General features: G+C 40.5%; 1 pseudogene; it reads right to left on the bottom strand.

Moving 5' to 3' along the window:
- Positions 1-22145: 22145 nt before the first annotated feature.
- On the bottom strand, positions 22146-22730 carry LOC107540066 (RNA polymerase II subunit A C-terminal domain phosphatase SSU72 pseudogene; annotated as a pseudogene).
- Between the last annotated feature and the right edge of the window lie 391 nt (positions 22731-23121).

Below are 23121 nucleotides of genomic sequence, written 5' to 3'. Positions count from 1 at the left end.
TCTCACTCAAGGACTCCAGAAGCATCTTCTTGAAATGTAAATACCAAAAATGATAGGATGACAGCACCCCTACCTCCCAGTCTCTGTGGAAAGGGAGGAGCTTAACTTGGATGGTGGTCAATTAGCAAACAAAGATGCCTGATGGTGGTAAAGAACATTTGCAGACTCAGGATAACTCGTGTCCCACACATCCCCTTGTTTAACCCTGAGGGCTTCCAGTACTTTTCTACTAGCTTTTCCCAGCGTTTAAAAACACTCCCATCTTTCATTTCAGCAGGTTTGAGTTCAGTCTCTCTCCCTTATTGCAATAGCCTACATAAAGATTTCCTTGCCTATTTAACTTTGGTGCAGTTTTGGCTTCAACACTACATAATGGTGGAGATGATAGCTTAATTCTAAAATTGTCATCTCATCTCACCTTTTACTGAAAAGGTGCAGAAAGACATAACCTTTCCTTGACACATATAATTTGCTAGACAATGTGTTACCCACATGATTTCATTTACTCATCCAAATTAGAGTAACCAGTTATCCCCATTTGCTCAGGACTAAAGGATTTCTCAGGACATAGGACTCTCAGTTCTAAAACCAGGAAAGTCCCAGGCAAACTGATAAAGTTGGTTACATTACTCCCAGTGTGGCACTGCATTATGCATTAACGCCTGATTTGGGGAATTTAGGAATATTAAGTAGTCTGGTGATACAAGCTGGTTTCATAATCTTAATTTTATGCTCCCAAGGTCCAGTCCAAGCTCTGAGCATTTAATATGTTTGAAGCATTGTTGATAATGACCTGGGAGTTATAAAGACATGAATAACACCTCTTGCCATCAAGGAGTTGACATTATGAAATGGCAAGTGTACAAGCTCCCATATAATACAGGCTGAAATGAGAATGCAATCACTTCCCTATGAAATACAGGAGCTACTTCAGAAAAAACATGGTATTTAAACCCAATCTGAATAAATGGTGTAACAAGGAATCTTTCAGAAAACTCCAAATGAATCCTAAAACCTGTTGGCAATAGTATGTTGTGGAAATAAGTGAAGACCACCCCAGTGAGAATAAACAGAGGTTATTTATTCAGAGCCCGTATAGTAAGGAGGTCAGCCACCACCACTTGCATGTGGCAGAGACTCAAAAACAGGTAGGAGAGTTGAAAAGCTTTGCAGTTTACATAAAGAAAGGATTTGAGTGTGTTCTGATGAGAAGTTGTTGGCATGGGGAAGCTGGAGGCAGACCAACAGGTAGCAAGACATCTTATGTTCTTGTTTGAGGAGCATATTTAACTTTCTCTGGTTGGTGCTGAGTTGGAAGCAGGTGAAAAATAAAACTTCCAGCTACTGAAAAAGTTCTGACCATTCTGGACTAATTGCCACAGAGGTTATGGCTTGGCTTCCCACATAGGTTACTCCAAGGATTGTGGGTCACAGTTCTTTTGGTATAGATGGACTGACCAATGTCCTTTTGTCTTCTCTTGGGACAGGGACAGCTTGAGTCAGGACAAAGTTGTACAGAGCAGAAAGGATAAATCCCTCACCTTGAGGCTGAAATAGTCATGAAAAAATTGAATCCACAGATAACAGAATATGGGCAGGAATACTAAAGGTACAAAACAGCATAAAAAAATAGCATAAAAATTTCAAATACTAAAAAAAAAATAGAGTTCTTATTCCAGAATAGATTAAGGCAGTTATATGCTTGTGTGAATAGAGGAGCTCTTTCAAACAACTGACTCAGATTGTAAGGTATTTAATGGCATGGACAGTGACTCATCAATATTTGCTTGTCTCATGTGTCCAGTACAGTGTCTTAGATATAATAAATATTCAATATGTTGTTGTTGAAATGGCATTCATATGAAAATAAACTTGTTCAGCCCCAAAAGACATAACACTCAAAATACTACAAGACATAACTTATGCTAAAAAATGTGAATCAGTACATTGATCTTTATTGTCTCCTTTATAGCAATATGAAAGTAAATTAAGCCATTCTATAGCATGCATTTTCATAAAATATCTCATTTACTTTCATAATAATTTTATAAAATAAGCACTATTTTTGTAAAAAGTTAAAAATGTATGGAACTGAGGGCAATAAATATTCATTAATTTACTGGGAAGCCAGTATTTATATATTCAAAACCACTCATCAAGACTTTCACTTTTTAAAAAAATACAGTATGTCTTTATTGATTTCAGAGAGATGAAGACAGAAAGGGAGAGAGAAACATCAATGATGAGAGTCATTGATCGGCTGCCTTCTGCACACTCCCAACTGGGGATCGAACCTGCAACCCAAGCATGTGCCCTGACCAGGAATCCAAATGAAATCTCCTGGATCATAGGTCAATGTTCAACCACTGAGCCACTCCAGCCGGGCAGGACTTTAATTTCTTAACCAAAATTTTACACCAATTTAGGACACACTTCCATACTATTGAAATAGCTATCCCAGATAAATTTTAATAAAGTTCAGCAATTTACTCAAATTTCACGGCCAGTAGTGGCAGAAATAAACTAGATTTTGATATAACGTGGCATATTACAACTAAAAAAGACCTTGTAAAAGTATTAACAACTAGAGGAATGACTTTCCTACTATAAACTACTAAGAAACTGAACAAATACATTAAACAATTGTTTCAGAGATTGCTCTACAGGCAGTGCAAGATTAAAATGGTGTGATGACGTGACTCCCTATGGTCTTTAAAGCTTTTTGACACCTTAAAGTCTATAAAAACATGCAAAGATTTTTCACCCTTTCTGACATTCTTTGACATCTTGATTCAGGGAAGTTTCTAAAAGAAGCATCTGCACCCTAAAAATATGTTTGTCTAATAAATATATTTATTTTTATTTGGCAAAAGTCTTAAGGTGATTTGTGCCCTCTCACCTTAAATAAACCCAGTTTTGTCGTTGAGGTAGATTTAAAAAACTATATTAATTTTATTAAAATCTATTGTTTTGACAGTTTGTCAGAAGCACATTCTTCTTGTACAGCTTTGCTTTCGTTTCTGGTAAATCATGTAAAATTGTCTTTTAAGAGTAATGAAAAGCCTCCCAATTTGTTTAACGCAGTGCAATTTATTAAACTTACAAGTTTCCCTTGATGTGTACCATTAAGGCATCAAACTCAGGAGCTTGTATCTGATCAGAAGTTTTACCCTGGATACCTCATCTCCCCCTTCATTTAATGCTATTCTTGATAATGTAGTGATTGCACAACAAACTGGAGACTCTAGGTATCAGGTAGTAGAGTTTTGGCAGATATCTGCCAGAATTATTAACTTTTCCTATTAAATAAGTCTACCTTAAAGTGATTTATAGTGTAACAAATTAAGATCTAATAGTGAAATGCCTCAGCATCCAAGAGTTATAGCGATCAGTTTCTGTATAGAATTGCAATGGAAGGTCTGCTCTATTTGAAAATTCTATCAAAGGATCTTTCACTTCCTACAGGAAGAAAGGGACCTGCTTCAAGAGTTCAGCCAACTTAGGTTCATGCATACGTTTTCCTGCCATAATAAAACACAACCCCTCCTTTCAAATCTCTTGGAAAGATACATCAAGATTAATCTCAATTAACAAAATTTTCCGACATATTTTTGAATTCTCCCTATGAAAACTTCGGATGATTGATTGCATGTTTAATAAACAATATACATTACAGCTGTCAGCTTCTTGCTAAAACTCGATTTCCCCTCTGGTAATTGTGTGAAGGAAGAGAAACGTTATTGCATTTCTTGTCAGCATTTCCTTGAAAGTTGTTTCATGCAAAGACAGCCAAGCTCATGAGCCTAATTCATTCGTGGGCCTGCAGCCAATATAAGTGCTTGGTGTACTGCTGTGTGCCTTTGCACACTTCCCTCGCCCAAGATGAAAACTCCACTTGGTTGCTCGCCCTCAAGACTCCAGGAGGCTGCCTGAAATCAGGCTTTTTGAAAACTGAGCTTCTGTGTTTTATATTCTTTGAGTTGGTCTCACTTTCCCTGTGCTCGAAGGACAGATTTTTCACCTTGGGCCAATGCTCCTTTAATACTGGAATTCTACAGAAGAGTAGAGACTTTCCTTCCTTCTAGGAGATCGATTCCCGCTCAGGGCACAGGCCCGGGTTTCGGGATTGATCCCCAGCAGGGGGCGTGCAGGAGGCAGCTGATCAATGACTCTCATCATTGATGTTTCTCTCTCTCTCCCTCAATAAAATGTCCCAACCATACAAGGACTGAAGGTGGTTTAGAGAAAATAAACTTCAGAGCTCCATTCTGGTGATGGTTGATATGCAACACCTTTGTCTATTAAAATACCGATGAAATATACCTAGAGCCCCAAATTGGCAACAGCATCTTAAGGCAAAGATCAGAGAAACATTGAAGTAAGGTCAAAGAGTAATTTCATTAACTGCATCTCCAAGGGGGATGAATTGAGAAACAAAACTTTTTTGTTTTTTAAATAGAAGAAGAAAGATGACCTTAAGATGGTATTAACCTAATTCCAGGATTCCAGGCTACAGCGACCAGAATAATCTGTCCCTGTTTCCCTGCCACAGGGAAACCAAATCTGAACCAATCATGGTCCTTTTCTCTCCCTCCTTCTTTCATCTGTCACCTATTCTGAGTTTAATCAAAATGTTTCAATTTAAAAAATCAATTAAGGTGACGTCAGCAAGATGGAGGCCCAGGAGGTACTAATGCTTGTCTTCCCCTTCCCCCCCACAAAAAATAAACAACTGCAAAATGATGAAAATAGCTCTGGAAAAGCTCTGTACTATAATGTAGAAGCAGCAGAAACACTACAAAGCTAAAAAACCAAGGGTGGCCACATAGTAAAGCACAGAAAGCATTTTACCTGCATTACCCCATCCCCAGTCCAGAGCAGCTCAGCACCAAGAGGGATCCTTCAGAGTGATTTCACTCCACAGGGAAATGAAGAGCAGTAAAACCCTAGGAAGCCTCAGCACTATAGATATTGGCAGCCTTTACTACTATTGCCACAGTCTTCACCAGTGTTTAACCTGGCTGACTGAGCTGCCCAGAATCCCTGCTGCTACATTTCCTCCCCAAGGAAGGAGTGGTCACAGTAGTGATCCGGCTTCCAGGGGCCTTATTGCTGCTGTGACCTTGCTCTCTGAGATCAGAATTTTACAACACCTCACTATTTAAGGGACCAGAGCTGCCACTGCTCTGTGCACCACTTCCAGGTCCCAAGTTGTGGATTTGACCTGTGATTACCAGGGCTGGGCTGCTGCTGGCCTACGCCCCAGCTCTGAGTCTTAAACCATGACTTTGACTTGTATCTCTGGGGCAGCGCTACGGCTGTTCCACATCCTGCCCCTCAGGTTCCAAGTCATGGCTTTGTCCTAACATCACTGGAACTGAACTGTTGATATTCTGTCAATGTACACTGAGGCCAGAGGCAAGACTTAGACCCGCCATCCCCAGGATGTGCTGCTACTGCAGTCTGTCAGAGGGGCCCAAGCTATTGCTGCACCTTGCTATCCCGGGGCTGGTGCCAATGTTGTGTCCCCCACTCCCGCTCTAGGGTCTGAGTCACTGTGGAGACATCTACAGGAGATTTGCACAGGCTGGCACCTCAGACACAAGGCTGGCACAGCAAATGCACCTGAGTTCCAGAACCCAGGTGCTGTGATAGTTTTGCATGTGCCTAAACCCGGACTCAAGCTCCACTACCGCTCTGACTGCCGGCATAGCACCATCAACTGGAGGACCTCCACAGTCTTTGATGACATTGACCTCAGCTGATGGAGATGCATGGAGACTACACCATTGTGCTTTCCCAGAAACCAAAGATGTTGCACCCCACCAAGCTAGTGCCCTTGCAGCCACTTTCAGGGGTGTTTCCCAACTGAAGCGAGTCTGAGAAGGCTTAAAGAGGTGACTGCTCCTCAAATGCACAGACATTAACACAAAACCATTAGAGACATGAAAAAGCAAGGAAACATGACACCACCCAAAGAACACAATAATTTTCCAGAAACAGACCTCCAAAAATGGAGATATGTCAATTATCTGAAAAAACAACAAGAAAAAACAATTCAAATAATTATTTTAAGGAAATTCAGCATGACTCAAGAGAACACAAAAAAACTCAATGAACTCAGTCAAACAATGCATGACTAAAACAGGAGTTCAACAAAACAATGGAAATCATAAAAAAAGAACCAAATAGAAATTCTGGAGCTAAAGAATAAAATAAATAAAATGAAAAATGAAATAGGACAGTTCAACAGCAGCATCAATCAAGCGAGAAAAAAAATCTCTGTGAAATTAAAGACAGATCTCTTGATATTATCCAGTTGGAGGAAAACAAAGATATAAGAATGAAAAAGAATGAAGAAAGCTATGTGAATTATCAGACACCAAAGAGCAAAAACAATATTTGCATTAGTGAAGTTCCAGAAGGACAAAGGAGAGAGAAAGGAACCGAAAACTTAGTTGCAAAAATAATGGCTGAAAACATCCCAAATCTAGGGAGAGGTATGGCTATCCATGACTCAACCCAAAGCAGTCTTCCCTGAGACACATTATAATTAAACTCTCAAAAATCAAAGAGAAAAAGAGAATTTGGAAAGCAGCAAGAGGGAAAAGATTCATCACATACAAGGGAACACCTATTAGGCCATCAGCAGGTGTTTCAGCAGAAGCCTTACAGATCAAGAGAGAGTGGAAAGATATATTTAAACTGCCAACCAAGAATAATTTACCAAGCAAAGTTGTCCTTCAGAAATGAAGGAGAAATAAAGACTTTGCCAGGCAAAAAAAAAATCTGAGAAAATTTGTCACCATTAGACATGCCTTATAAGAAATTCTAAAGGTAGCTGTTCAAGCTAAAATAAAAGGATGCTAATTAGTAACATAAAAGCATATTAAGGTATACAATTCACTGGTAAAGGTAAACACATAGTCAAATTTAAAATACTGTAATACTGCTGGTGTTTAAATCACACTGAACTGTAGCCTATAAGTTAGAAGAAAAAAGTATTAAAAATAACTGTAGCTATAACATTTTGTTAATGATTACACAATATAAAAAGATGTAAATTGTGGCAACAACATAAAATGTGCCTGGGGGAGGTAAATGTGTAGAACTGTTTCATGCAAATGAAGTTGTTATCAGCTTAAAATAGACTATTATAACTATAAAATGTATTATGGAAGCTTCACGGTAATCACAAAGCAAAAACCTATAATAGATACATAAATGATGAAGAGAAAAGTATCAAAGGAGACCACTACATAAAATCATTAATTTACGAAGAAAGAGCAAGAGAGGAAGAAAAAAAACGAAGGAACTACAAAACAATCAAAAAGCAATTACCGCCCGGCCGGGCGTGGCTCAGCGGTTGAGCGTCGACCTGGGATCCAGGCCATCGGGGTTCGATTCCCGGTCAGGGCACATGCCCGGGTTGTGGGCTCGATCAATGACTCTCTCATCATTGATGCTTCTATCTCTCTCTCTCCCTCTCCTTTCCTCTCTCTGAAATCAATAAAGATATATTTAAAAAAAAAAAAAAAAGCAATTTCCAAAATGGCAATAGTAATGCCTTACCTATCGATAATTCATCTAAATGTAAATAGTTTAAAAATTCTCCCTTTAAAAGACAGACAGTGACCGTCTGGATTTTTTTAGAAAAAAGAATGCAGCTATATGCTGCCTCTAAGAGATTCACTTAGACTCTAAAGACACTCACAGGCTGAAATGGAAGGTACAGAAAAAGCTATTGCATGCCAATGGAAACCAAAGGAGAGCAAGGGCAGCTATACTTATGTCGGGCAAACCAGACTTTAAATGAAAAGCTGTAACCAGAGATAAAGAAGATCATTAAATACAGTTATATGCCGCATAATGACATTTTGGTCAGTGATGGGCCACATATACAGCAGTGGTCCCATAAGATTGTCATAGATTATAAGCAAAAGTTTGTGATGGCGAAAGGAATGGTTAGACCCAACGAAGTTGTTGAATTGACTGCTATCTTTGGGTGATTTAAATAAACTGGGAGACTCAGCATGCTGTCCAACTGCCCTGTGCCCACTCCTGCCTGGGCCCTCGAGGTGGTGAGGGAGTGAAAGAAGCAGGCTATGGAGGAGGGAGCCCAGGAGTCCACTGCCCCATCTGCCCACACCCGCACGAACACACACTTGTGTATACACTCACTTCCCCTCTGTTTTTCTTTCTTCCTTTCTCCTTTCTTCTTCCTTCCTTCCTTCCTCTCCTTCCCTCCTTCCTTCCCTTCCTTCCTTCCTTCCTTCCTTCCTTCCTTCCTTCCTTCCTTCCTTCCTTCCTTCCTTCCTTCCTTCCCTCCTTCCCTCCTTCCCTCCTTCCCTCCCTCCCTCCCTCCCTCCCTCCCTCCCTCCCTCCCTCCCTCCCTCCTTCCTTCCTTCCTTCCTTCCTTCCTTCCTTCCTTCCTTCCTTCCTTCCTTCCTTCCTTCCTTCCTTCCCTCCCTCCCTCCCTCCCTCCCCTCCTTCCTCCTCCCTTCCTTCCTTCCTTCCTTCCTTCCTTCCTTCCTTCCTTCCTTCCTTCCTTCCTTCCTTCCTTCCTTCCTTCCTTCCTTCCCTCCCTCCCTCCCTCCCTCCCTCCCTCCCTCCCTCCCTCCCTCCCTCCCTCCCTCCTTTCTTTCTTTCTTTCTTTCTTTCTTTCTTTCTTTCTTTCTTTCTTTCTTTCTTCTTCTTCTTTCTTTCTTTCTTTCCCAATCCTTTCCCCCCCCCCCTCTTTTTTTCTCCTTCCCTCTCTCCTCTCCCATTGTCCCTTTTATTGTTCTTCCTCTGAAGCTTTATCTCTCTGGGCCTCTTTCCATCTCTGCTCTCCCTTTCTCTCCCCTTCTTCTTTTCCTTCCCTCTCTCCCATTCTCTCTCCCTCTTCCTGAAGTCTACTGTCCCTCCAATGGCACCTCTCTCCTCAGCTCTCCCCTTGTCCCTCCAATGTGCACAAACACACTCATGTGCACACATACACACACTTTATATTTTATACTGTATTTTAATGCATCTTTTCTATGTTTAGGTGTGTTTAGATAGACAAATAGTTACCATTGTGTTATTAATGCCTACAGTATTCGGTATAGTAATATGCTATAGGGATTTGTAGCCTAGTCTGTAACATACAGACTGGGTGTACAGTAGGCTATACCATTTAGGTTTGTGTAAGTGCACTCTTCGATGTCTGCACAACAACAAAATCATGTAACAATGCATTTCTTAGAGTGTATCTCCATCATTAACACATGACTGAAATGGAAAAGGGATCAGTTCATCACCCAGATAGAACAAATGTAAATATATAGACACAGTGTCAGAGCATCTAAATAATTATTAACAGATTTCAAGGCAGAAATAGAAAGCAATGCAATAATAGTAGGTGACTTCATTTATTGATTTTAAAGAGAGAGGAAGGGAGAGAGAGACAGAGAGGGAGAGAAAGAGAGAGAATGACTTGTTGTTCCACTTATTTATGCATTCATTGGTTGATTCCTGCATGCGCCCTGACATTGGGACAATGCTCCAACCAACTGAGCTGCCCAGCCAGGGCAATAGTAGGTGACTTCATACCCTACTTCCCACAAAAGAGAGATCATCCAGACAGAAAATCAGTGAGGTAATAAAGGACTTGAACTACACTTTAGACAAAATGCACCTAACAGGCATATACAGAACAGTTCATTTCCATAAGCAGAATATACATTTTTCTTAAGTACACACAGAACATTCCGTAGAATATATCATATGTTAAGTTAGGTCATAAAACAAGGCTTAACAAATTTAAGAAGATTGAAGTAATATTATCTATTCCTACCACAATGGTATAATACTAGGTCATAAGAAGAGGAAAACTGAAACATTCAGAAATATGTGGAAATTAAAGAACACATTCTGAACAACCAACAAGTCAGAGGAGAAATCAAAAGGGAAATAAAAATGATCTTGGGACAGTGAATTTAAGATGAAAACTGTTATAAGAGTCAAATAAGTGCATTTCATATATTGATACGAGATTCAATATTTAAATATAATAATTTAAAATATATACACACCTAACAACAGAGCCCCAAGATATATGAAGTAAAACTTGACCAAATTAAAAGAAGAAATAGTTCTGCAATAATAATTGGAGACTTCAATAGCACACTTTCAGTAATCTATAGACAGAAGACTGATAAGGAAATAGAGGATGTGAACAATGCTATACAACAATTGAAGCTAGCTGACTTAGTAGAATACTCCACCTAACAACTGTAGAGTATACTTTCTTCTCAGATGCAAACATGGAATACTCTATAAGTAGACCACGTGCTAGGCCCCGAAACAAGTCTCAATACAAATTGAAATTATAGAAAGTATCTTTTCTGGCCACAGTGGGATGAAACTAGTGATCAGTAACAAAATTAAAACTGGAAAATTCACAAATGTGGTAAAATTAAACAATACCCTTAAACAATTAATGGATCAAAAAATTATAAGTGAAACTAGAAAATACTTTGAGATAAATAAAAATAAAAATATGGCATACTAAAACATATGGGATGCAGTGAAAGCAACTGTCAGGGAAATTCATAGCTCTAAACACCTACATTAGTGTGGTAAAGGCTTAGTGGGTGTGAGTATGGGGTGTAGGGGATCAATGGGGGAAAAAGTGGAACATGTGTAAATACTTTCAACAATAAAGATGAATTTTTTTAAAAAAAGAAGAAAGATCTAAAATCAACAACCTAAAGTCACTTTGTAAGGACCTATTTTTAAATCTTTTCTATTTTAATTTTTATTTATTGATTTTTTTAGAGAGAGAGAAACATCAATTTGTTGTTCGACTTATTTTTGCATTCATTGGTTAATGCTTGTATGTGCCCTGACTGGAAATCGAACCCACAACCTTGTTGTATCTGGATGACACTCTGACCAACTGAGCAACCGGGCCAGGAGGACCGATTCTTGATTTATTCAGAAATTACAGATCATAATATGCAATTAGAAACAAAACATAAAGTAACTAGAAGTGATCATTTGCATCCAACTATGTTTGGCTGCCTAAGAAACATCATTGTAATAAAAGAAGCACATAGGGAAAGTTTTGGGAGTGTAATATATTATGGAGTATAATATTTCAAATATTTCACTTTTCAAAAAAGAATTGCTAATTACATCTGAATCATTTGCGGATGTGCAGAGCCTGCAACTCAAAAGAGAAGATCCACCTTCTCTCAAACATAATATCACTAAGTGATCTCTCTTGCCAAATACCCCACTTCTGGACATTTCCTCACTGACCCAGGTGGCAGGCATCTCAAATTGATCATCAGGTTTAAGTCTCAGAAACTGAAATTGCTCAACTATGGAATCAGTGAGACAAAGCTTTTCATCTCAGTTGAGAAAATCAGGGAATGAATGGTTCTCTACTGATTCAAGGTTAAGAAAACAAAACAAAATAAAATAAAAACAAATATAAAACCAACACGATAAATCCAACACAAAAGATACTGCAGCTTAAGGAAAAAGAAACAATATGTAGAAATTTTGGAAAATAGTATACTTTGGAAGATGTTCTTCTGTAAGAAACAAAAATAATTAAGAATTTTCACTCTTTGTCCTAAAATATATGCGGGAAGATGTATCTTCTATGAAATAGAATGGGTAGGTGGCTTAATGAAGAACAAAGTAATGTAAAAAACAGAGCTAAAATGTTATATAATGTGTTTTTTCATTTACATGACATGCTGGAAAAGAAACGTTATGAGGATTGAAACAGATAAGTAGTTGCCAGTTTTGTGAGGTGGGGAAAGTGTTTGAATACAAATGAGCATATTAAGTGAAATTTTGAGGTGATAGAACTGTTCTTTATTGTGAATCCACAATTCTAATAATTTGTCCAAACTCACAAAACTATATAGTATGTAGGGTGAATTTTCATACAGAAATTAAAAATAACTACAGTATTACTAAAACGGAGTGCAGAGTATGACAAATGAATCTCTCTGTACTGAAAATGAGTGACATGACCGCAACAAATGAGATGGTGTAGCATGTAACTTTGGAAAACATTGCTTTAACTGGATACTATAAGACTAAAAATCAACAAAATTGGTATACAAACACTGTACTCTAGTTTTAAATTTAAGTATGTAGGTAGCAATTCTGAAATGATTCTACATGTATACTGGATTTGAGCCAATAAGTAAATATGTTACAGACAATTGGAGTCAATTTCTCAGTCAGAAAAAAAGGGCGATAATGATGGAATGAACTAAATGTTGCTGGATTAGAGGTAAAGATATCATTTTGAACTTGTGTAGATAGATGATAGATGATAGATAGATGATAGGTAGATGATAAATAGATAATAGATAGGTGATAGATGATAGATAGGTGATAAATTAGATAGATGATAGATAGATAGATGATAGATAGATAGATAGATGATAGATAGATAGATAGATAGATAGATAGATAGATAGATAGATAGATAGATAGATAATAGATAGATGATAGATTAGATAGATGATAGATAGATGGATAGATAGACAGATGATAGATAGATGATAGATAGGTAGGTAGAAGATAGATGATGATAGATAGATAGATAGATAGATAGATAGATAGATAGATAGATAGATAGATAGATGATGATAGATAGATAGATAGATAGATAGATAGATGATGATAGATAGATAGATAGATAGATAGATAGATAGATAGATAGATAGATAGATAGATAGATAGATGATAGATAGATAGATGATAGATAGATGATAGATGATAGATAGATAGATGATAGGTAGATAGAGATGATGATAGATAGATGATACATGATAGATGATAGATAGATGATAGATAGATGATGATGATACATAGATGATAGATGATAAATAATAGATGATAGATGATAGATAGATGATAGATGATAGATAGATGATAGATGATAGATAGATGATAGATATAGATAGATAGATAGATAGATAGATAGATAGATAGATAGATAGATAGATGATAGATAAAGATATGGAAATGAATACAGATATGTGTGTATATATGGGTTTCTATGCAAACACAATCACCCAGCTTTATCCACTGAGAAAGCATAGAAGCAGTGACAATTTAGTAACAATGAGCACACTGAGCTCCCAGGTTTTTGTTTCAAAATTGTTATTCTATAATAAGAATGCGGGTTCCTTGAAGAAATGCCTGGTCTGCAGCTGGGGAAAGGAAAACACAAGTCAAGTATAAAGCTTCTTGGGGTATCAGAGAGATGGAAAGTGCTATAAAAATAAATTGGGGACATGTCAAAAGGACAGAGGAATCAATCAGAAAGAGCTCCCAGGAACAATCTGGCACAAAACGAGTAACTAGTGTTATACACTAATTCTGTGGTGGTTATTTTTATGTGTGTCAATGACCTAAAAGACAAGGAAAGACGGAGGAACTATCACAGATTGGAAAGGGCTTGGGAAACCTGATAACTAAAGGTAGTCAGTGTAGGATCCTACATCGGGTCCTGAAACAGAACGAAGGACATTACTGGAAAGAGTGGTGAATTATGAACAAGGTGCGTAGTTTATTTAGTTATATTATACCAATGTTAATTTCTTACTTTTGACTATCATATTATGGTTGCACGGGGTGTTATAATTGGGAGAAACTGGGTGAAGGGTGTACGAGAGTTCTCTGTACTATTTTGTAATTGCCTAAAATTATTTCAAAATAAAAAATTTAAAAAGTAACATACAATTTATCAGATTTCAAAATATCCATTGAAGACCCTATTCAAGCCAATTCTGTTTTCAGCCTCTCCACAGTAAATCATCCTAATTTCTTTGAACTTTTTTCACTTTAGACATATTGTTCATCTATTTTTTCTGGTCTGTATTCTTTCCAGATGCTTTTTATCTCTTAAGCTTTGGGGAGGTAGTATTCTGATTGACACAGGCCAAAGCCGGCAATACTGGCATCAATATTCACTTCACTCTGACCCAGGCTGCCGCTCTGGGAGCCTGTCTTGAAATACTAATGAGACGGATGTTGAAGGAAGAAACCTCAGAGTGCTCAAGTTCATATAAATGTAGACTACACCAGAAAGGTTATAAGAAAAATAAAAGTTAAGCCTGGAAAGAGTAAACCAAAGTGTTAAAAGTATGAATTCTAAAATTGTAGTTTATAAATTTGTTTTCATTTATTTATTACAATTTGTTTTTCCACAATTTAATAGCATATTTTAAAATTTAAAGTATAAAATAAGCTTTCTAAAACACCTAAATTTCACATTTAATCCTCAACTACTTGAAAACTATATCAATAAAGATACTACTCATTTTAAATAAAGTAAATTTAGCCCTAGCCAGTTTGGCTCAGTGGTTAGTACATTGGCCCTTGGACTGAAGGGTCCTGCGTTCAATTCTGCCCAAGGGTACTTACCCTGGTTGCAGGCTCGATCGCAGGCCCTGGTCAGGGAGCGTGCAGGAGGCAACCAATTGATGTTTCTCTCTCACATCGATGTTTCTCCCTCTTTCTCTCTCTCCCTTCCACTCTCTCTAAAAAGCAATGGAAAAAATATCGTCAAGTGAGGATTAAAAAATTAATAAAAAAATAAAAATAAATAAAGTAAATTTATATAATCAATACTGAAGGAGTCACTTTATCGTAAGTCACCCAAAAACTGAAGCTGTAAGAAAATTTCATACTAGAATGTATCATAAGTAGAAAGAGTTCTAGCTTCCAGTCAGTGCCATCTGTCCCCGCAGAACTCCAGCAAGAGCTCTTTACATATTCACTTCATAATCTATTGAATAGCACCCTTGGATCTGTACAAAAGAGTGGCCCTTCCTGTAGTGCAATTATTTGTCCTATTAGATGCATATATCAAGTTCCTGGTAGCCTCAAAATAAATGGAAAAATGAGAAGGTGGTAGCCTGTAATTTAGAATTTGTTTGAAAAGGAGGAAAATGTCTAGACAAGACTCAGTTCTGAATAGGTGGGATAATTTAATTCCCTGCATGCAATGAATCTGCTGATTTTCTTGATATTTTTCTAATGGCTAGTTATTTTTTAATTAGGGTAGAATGTATATATAGAAAAATGTGAAATGTACAGCTTGACATAGTGTTTTTGAGATTTACCCTTATTGTAACATATAGCAACACTTTTATGTTGCTTAATAGAATTTCATTTTAAAAAGATGCCATATTTTATTTATTCATCCCACTTATGATTAGCTTTTAACTCAATCTTTTAAAGAAGCAGTTGTAAGTGAGCTAAGGCAATTTGGGTATACTCAAATATTAGGTTGTCTTGGTAGACAGAAAAGGGTCTCCACGTGTCTGCTCCCAGGACCTCACCACCAAAGTTATGTTATAATTCATAGATATTGCTCTGAATTAACAGACATTTTGTCTTGTCCAAAGCAGCCACTGAGACATTTGGTCCATGCTGAAAGGTCCTTAGTATTTGGTCCTGTCCAAAATGTCCATGGAGATACTTGGTCCATAATTCTTTAAATAATACAAACATTTAACTTTATTAAAAAAATTTTTTATGTTATTTTTATTGTAATTCTTGATGAATTTTTGACAGGAGCAAATATCAAGGACCTTTTGATCTGGACTAAATGACTCAGTGGATATTTTGGACAGGACCAAATGTCCTACAAGCGTAGTCTTCTACACACACCATATTTATGACAAAGTAGTTACAACACTGTTCTTTCAGGCATTTCAGTAAACATTTTGTTTCACATTTCTATGTAAGACTGACATGACACTATTCAGAATCCTCCAAAAGTAGCTACATATAAGAACCAGAGCTAATCGTAGATCTGGAGCACCAGCCTAAAAGGTACAAGACCCTGGCTTCTATACATTTCTTATTCTAATTCATGCAAAAGCAAAAATATAGACAATATTTCTAGCCAATACAAATATGTTGAATCCACTCAATTCAGCAATTAAATCATTTTTTACATTATACTAATGAACAAACCATCTGGTGCTGATCAAAGATAAAGGTAGTGGAAGGGCACCAGCAGAGCTGAGTTTCTGAATACAGACTCTGAAATGCTAAATAAACTAGACCTAGTAGTGTATACTCTTGATTAAGGACTTCAAATGTTCACTAATGAGCTCCAGGGTAGAGACTCAAATCTAAAACACACACATATATAACACAAACCATATTTTAAATATTTTAAAGTGAATTGCAGACAATAATAGACATTTTCTTATGGTGATTACAAACACCCAAGTCTAACTTGTTAAAACAGATCTAATCTCTACATAAAGGAATTCGCCCAAGAAGGCTACTCTTCTTGACAAACTGGGGAATGTCTCTGGCTGTTTAATTGGTTGATTGTCCTAGTTTCTCAGTCCTGGGCCATCTCTAAACAATTAAAGGGTGGGAACTAGTGAGTAAATCGTTATCTGTTGTTATATAGCACAGTGTTGAATTAGAGCCCCTGGCAATTATCTCTGAAAACAATAGGAACATATGCTATATTCATTAGCTATGGCACAATGCTCAGAGGCTTTAACAGAAATTTTTATTTCACTGGATCTGCAATCGGATGGGGTGCATCAAACAACTAAGGGACAAAAATCTAGGCCGGGCTGACTCTATAAGTCTCACTGGGAGCCCAGGTTAAAGGTGTAGGACCTAGTCAAAGTTCTTCTCATGCTAATGCTTGAAGCGCAAGAGCGCAAGAAGAAATGCGTGAGGCCTTGTAGGGTCTAGATTTGTGACTGACTCTCAGTCACTTCCACCCTCATGCCATAGGACAGAGCAAGTCGGCAGGTGAAGCTGAAAGTCAAGGGGCAGGGAGGGTGCCCTCTGCCCATGATGAGGTCACAGTGAGGCAGCAGATGCAGGCAGGGCTGCAGCACTTGAGCCTGTCATTCAGCTGTTACCCTTCCCTGAACTAAATATTTCTCTTTTCATTACACCTATTAAAATATTATTGACCAAGAAGGAAAGAGATTTTTTTTTATTTTTGACAGATTTTTTTTTTCATTTTGTGTGCAAGCCTCCTAAAAATATCAAGACCTAATGCAGATGTTTTATAAAATTGTATTCATTCGTTTTACAATCAAATATTGAGCACCTACTATAACAGATCAAGTGAGGCAATGCGAGTAATACAAAGATGGATCAGATGTAGATTATTTCTCAGTGATCTTGGGGGTTTGGGAGTTCAGGATGGAACCGTGGGGTTTGAGAAGCAGAAATAGAGCACTGTGGTTAAAACCGTAAGTTTGGGGCTTAGGCATTCCTACATTGGGGTCTAAGCCCCATCATTTCAGGCAAGCTATTTATTCTCTCTCTGCCTCAGTTTTAACCGTTGACAAATAGACAAAACAAGATCGCATACCTTTGAGATGGAGAATGAAAAATATGTAACTTATGCTTGACACTTACAGTGTTCAATTAGTAGCTGGTGTAAGACTCCAAGTTACTTTGGCCAGACTGGACACAACCTCCTCCCCTTCACTCCCTCCTCCGCTCTGTTGTGTCAACAGTCCTGTGTTGATTGCTGTCCAACAGCTGGCTTTGGTGACAACCTTCACAATAACAAGCTGTAAAAAACAAACTACAGGGAGTTAAATCGTTTTCAGGGATCTGTTCGGTCATGACATTCATATAAACAACTCTCAATCACTTTCCCTACAGAAACGACAACCTGGAACAGAATCAGAAAACCTGGGTAGAGCAGTTATGTCATGTGCTGACCCCATGCCATGTGCTTCCCAGCACAGTCCAGCTGGTTGTAGGACCACAGAACAAGGGGGCCCACTGTTGGGTGCAAAAGCTGATCTTCTGACATGCAGTTGATTTTCTAGAATCTCACTGACTGAGGAAACACATCCTTAATATCAATCGACCAGGGGCCATGACAGCTCCAGGACAAAAAAATGTAAATAAGCAAAGGCCTCATGTAATTTCAGGCTGCATTTATGTAAAACAAGCATCCCTCCCTCTTTACACCGCAGCTGGCCCCTAGTGGTCCCTGGGGGTCTGTTATGTCAGTCACTGCCTGCCTGCCCTGCAAGGGCAGTGGGAAGCTAGAGCACTGGAGGCTGGAGGTACTACTTATCAGGACGTTTACATCATCAGGGAGAATGGAGGAGCTGGGATGGAAAATGGACAGAGGATCCAGGTGGAAAAGGCTCAGTGACTGGACAGAATGAGGAGGAGGGTGGATGACGGGGGTACTAGAAAATGTCATAGATGCCTGGTATGAGGTTCAAAAGAGCAGAGGTTTTATTGTTGTTCCTCAATTAAATCTAAGATTTTTTTTCTCCCAGGATCTATATACAAACAATTTAAAAAATATGTGATTGAGAAATAGTTTGAAATAGTTTGACTACTTGTCTTGTTCTAGAGATCTAATGTACAGCAATGGTGGTGACAGTTAACAATACTGTTTCGTATACTTGTAATTTCCTAAGAGGATAGCTCTTAAATCTTCCTAGCATATACCAATGGGAACTGTGGAGAGGTAATGGGTAAGTTAACAGGTTTGATTGTGGTGGTCATTTCATAATGTGTATGTATATCAAAACATCAAGAGCACACCTTAAATATACACAACTTTTATGTCAATGATATCTCAATAAAACTGTTAAAAATGAGTATGGCCTGTAGAAAAATGACTTTCAGAGAAACATCGAACAATGAATCTGAAAACATGGGCTGGACACTGGTTTTGTGCAAAGTGCATGGTCACAAATACATATATATGGGTTTTGTGCAAAGTGCATGGTCACAAATACATATATATGGGTTTTGTGCAAAGTGCATGGTCACAAATACATATATATGGGTTTTGTGCAAAGTGCAGGGTCACAAATACATATATATGGGTTTTGTGCAAAGTGCAGGGTCACAAATACATATATATGGGTTTTGTGCAAAGTGCAGGGTCACAAATACATATATATGGGTTTTGTGCAAAGTGCAGGGTCACAAATACATATATATGGCCAAGATTAAGGGGGGCACATGAAATGACAATATCATGAGTTAGGCTTCCCTGCTCTAGAAAGGACTGAAGCCTAAAATTCAAGAATAGGGCTACTTCCTATCATCTGACAAGTTCCATGGAAGTTGCTCACCTGCACTGGCCCAAATGTGGACAAAAGTGAACAATAGGAAAGGAACTTTCACTACTATGTAGGAACACAGCATTTTCCTCTTGATTTTTTTAAATGGACAAAAAAAAGCATCCTTGCGATTTCTCCCTAGTAAACTTTTTGGTTGTTACTGTTAAATTGTGCGGCAAATACTCATGAAACAAACCAAGGACTGGAAAACATTCATGAAGAGGGTCCACTCGGTGCAAGTTGGGCTTTCTGAGGAGCAATCAACTTTTGTCATTACTTTGTGCTCTGTGACTAGTTCTCCCAAACCCACAGAGTTCCCCTGAGGGCTACATTTGTAGGCTCCTTAGGAGCTGGCCCAGGCACATTCTATCGGGCGAACACATATTACTTTTGCACTACCCAGCTCCTTTCCAGACTTAAAGCAGGAATGGCCTGTTCCTCGATTTCTACTGAGAGTTGCTTACAATGTTTCCTTTTATTTTTAAACTTAGTAGATGGTATCAATTGATTCGCTGAACCAATGGGCTGGAATTATCCATTTAAAATGACAATAGCATTTCAGGAAAAGTAACTGATTGTGGATAGAACTAGTCTTAGACACAATTGGAAAGTGTACATTTATAAAGTATAAATTCAGCCGTTTCTTCATTTGCTTTCTGTGTTTTCTCTTCTCAACTCTGAAGTCCCAAGACCTGAGGCTCCCAAGAGCCTTTCAGAATAACTCTGTGCTCTCAACTAATAATTTTTTCCCTCACCCTCCTCACCCTTCCAAACTCCACTGCATTTGTGCTTGTTTCTCACTCACCATTATAGAGAAAACCTTCCTGACGAAGGAAATGCTTATTATGTATCAGAAAAGGTTTCAAACTAAGGTTCAATTGTGGGGTAAGGGAGTGGGAGAGGAACTTTGTGAGATTGTACCTTCTAATCAGTGTTTCTCAAACAGCAGCAGGCTTCAGGATCACCTGCATCACTGGTTCACAGCACAGATTTCTGTTCTCCTCCAGTAGCTCTGGGTTGGGGCCTGAGAGTCTGTGTTTCTAATAAGCTCCCCGGTGATGCTGATGCAGCTGCTGGTCCAGGGACCACACCCTGAGAACCACTGCTTTAAGGCAAAAATGTGAGTGACTGCCTAATTTGTCTTGGCATCCAAATGGCAGCGTGAGCAGGACTGGCACATTCTATGGAAACCTCTTGCTCCAAATTTCGGATTTTATTCTTCACTTGTTGTGAGAGTCACAAGCTGCTACTGGGAAAAAGACATATGATTTAGAGTAAGATTTGTATTTGTTGTCTGCTTTCCCACTCGCTGGAAATTTCTTTAAGTCTATGAGTTCAAAGAACTTATATGTATATATGTATAACCTATGGACACAGAGAATAGTGTGGAGGCCTGGGGGGTGGGGGTGGGGGCGGATGCAGGGTAAAGGGGATCAATGGCAGGGGAAAAGGGGACATCTGTAATACTTTCAACAATAAAGATAAAAGAATAAAAAAAGCCTGAGCCTCAGTTTTGTATTATAAGTAGAACAATAACTCCTTTGTGGGGCTCAAAACACGTGTGAGGATGCCCTGTAAACAATCAAGTGCTCTACAAATGGCATAATTGTCCTCCAGGAAGTGGTTTCTCCAAGGTAGCTATTAAAAATGAAGAGATGGAAGACCAAATCCTGTTTTCAGAAAAGCAGAGCTACCTGTGTTCCCTGGGTCACCAACAAAGCTAGTTTCCTCAAACCTCTTCTGTCGTAGGTTAAAAAAGGAAATACTATACTAAGCTTCCACGTAAGGCTTTTGTATGCCCTGGAGAGCCACGCACACACAGTGCAGCTCTGCAGAGAACAAAGGGAAACTTTCTGGCATCCTACATATTCCAAGAGCAATCCTAGTCCCTGTTGTGGAAAATCCATAAAAACAGCACCTGTGCAATTTTTCTTAGCAGCAATACATTCAGAAAGCATCAGAATAGAGCTACATGGACATGATTCATTGATTGTACCCTATTCCATTTTTTACCCCTCATCTTTCCCGTGGAACTTAATAATTAGAGAAAAACATATCTCCTGTGATCGCAACACACACTGCTATGCATTTCACTTGTTAGACTCAAATCTCATCGTTAAAAGCTCAATACCTGGAGCCCTGGAAAATGTGCAGCTCTCAGAAGATACCATCCCAGATCCCGAAACAGCTGGGAGGAGCCACTGTAGTGTCCCCCTAACATTCTCACATCCATAGCTAAGGCAGGAACAGACTTGTCTCTGCAGGGGACGGTTCTTACCCCTTGGAGTCTTCCTTGCTGGCAGCAGCCCTTGCAGAAGGCGTAAGAGCTGCACCCCACAGGCTGGCCTTTTCCCAGTTCGAGATGTCAGGCGCACTCAGGGTTTCTGCTTCCCTGACACAAGAGCAAGTGAACACTCAGGTGCAGGCCGTCAGGAACTGAGGAGGGGTAGTCACCCGACGCATTGGATGTCATGGCCCCGCCCGCCTGTTGACACCAAATGAGACTATACAACTCAACAGGCATAAAGCTCGGAAAATAAGGGAGGGAGGGAAGGGGAGCGCTGCAGGCATCCTTCCTACACTTCACTCCACGCATGCGTCCCATCGCACCACACCTTGCCCTCTGGGTCCCCACTCGGCCCTCACAGTGTCCTCTCCTCGGAGGGGGCAGCCCAAAGCCTGCAGTCACCCGAGACAGTCCTGTGGGTCGGCAGCGTCGCAAGGGTCTGGGCCCCACCCGCTCTGACTTTTCCCTAAACTAGCAGCACGCTTACAGGACAACTGCGGAATGAAAGGCAGATATACTGGGAGGAAATGTACTATAAACCATTTATTTCTTTTTGGTTAAAGAAAAGAACTTCATAAACCCTATCCCACTTGTAAGTGAAAGTGGGATAAAAAACTGATCGCTGTGAACCGGCATTCGTGCGTCAGGTTTCTTCGGGCGCCGCTGCGCAGCGGGGAAGCCGCCGGAGTCCGGCGAGGCTTCGGGACGGAAAGCGCCTCAACGGGAGGCGGCGCCGGGCGCTGCGCGAGGCCCGGCCGCGGTCAGTAGAAGCAGACGGTGTGCAGGAAGGTCTGGCCGCTCTGCTCCTCGAACTCCAGCAGCAGCTCCCCCAGCTCGCTGTCCACGTCGTCCATGAGCTGCACGCACTGGCAGAGCTCGGAGAAGAGGATGGCGCCCAGCCGGGCCTCCTCGTAGGTGTCCTTGATGTCCACGTTGACCACGTGCACCAGCCGGCAGCTCTCCTGCTCCCGCGCGGTCAGCTCCCGCACCACGTCGTCGTACACCTTCTCGTCGCACGTGAGGATCAGGTCGAACTCGTCCGTGCAGCTGCGGAAGTGCTCGGGGCCCGGCTTGATCCGCCTGTTGCTCCTCAGCATGTGCAGCACGCCGTTCCTCGTGTACAGGTCGCGGTCTTTGCTCACGAGGTCGCTGTACATCTCGTCGTACGTGGTGCCGAAGTCGTACACGTTGGGCTTGTCCAGCGCGGGCCCCGGCAGCTTCACGCGCTCCGCCGTCCCGAAGGAGCTCACGGTGAAGCCCTTCCTGCTGAGCAGCCGGTGGGCCTCCATGCTGCGGTTCTGGTTGCTGGAGCAGACCACCGCCACCCGCAGGCGCGCCGACGCCATGGCGCCCGGCGATCAGCCGCCCCCTCCCGGCTTCCCGGCCCCGCCGGCAGAGGCGCTGCCGCAGCGGCAAGATGGCAGCCGCGGCCCCCGCGGGCCTGACGCAAGCGGCGCGCCGGGCGGCGGCGGGCGCGGGCCGTGTGCAGAGCGTCCGTCGGGGCCTCGCGCGCTGGCCCAGAGCCGCGCCCAGGACCCGGAGCCCGGCGGGCGGCAGGCCCGCGCATGCGCCCTGGCGCCGGCGGCCAGGCCCAGGCCCGCGTGCTTCCCGGGGGCTGTGCGCGCTCCCGGCTCTTCTTCGCGGGCTCCGCTGGCTCCCTGCGAAGCGCGCGTCGTTTTACACTTTGCCTCTGTGCTCGGGTCCCTGGCACCCTGCTCTGGCTGTGCAAACGCATCT

The sequence above is a fragment of the Miniopterus natalensis genome, chromosome X (assembly GCF_054644295.1).
Source record: "Miniopterus natalensis isolate mMinNat1 chromosome X, mMinNat1.hap1, whole genome shotgun sequence".
NCBI classification, from domain to species: domain Eukaryota; kingdom Metazoa; phylum Chordata; class Mammalia; order Chiroptera; family Miniopteridae; genus Miniopterus; species Miniopterus natalensis.
This window is presented reverse-complemented; position numbering and strand designations above follow the sequence as displayed.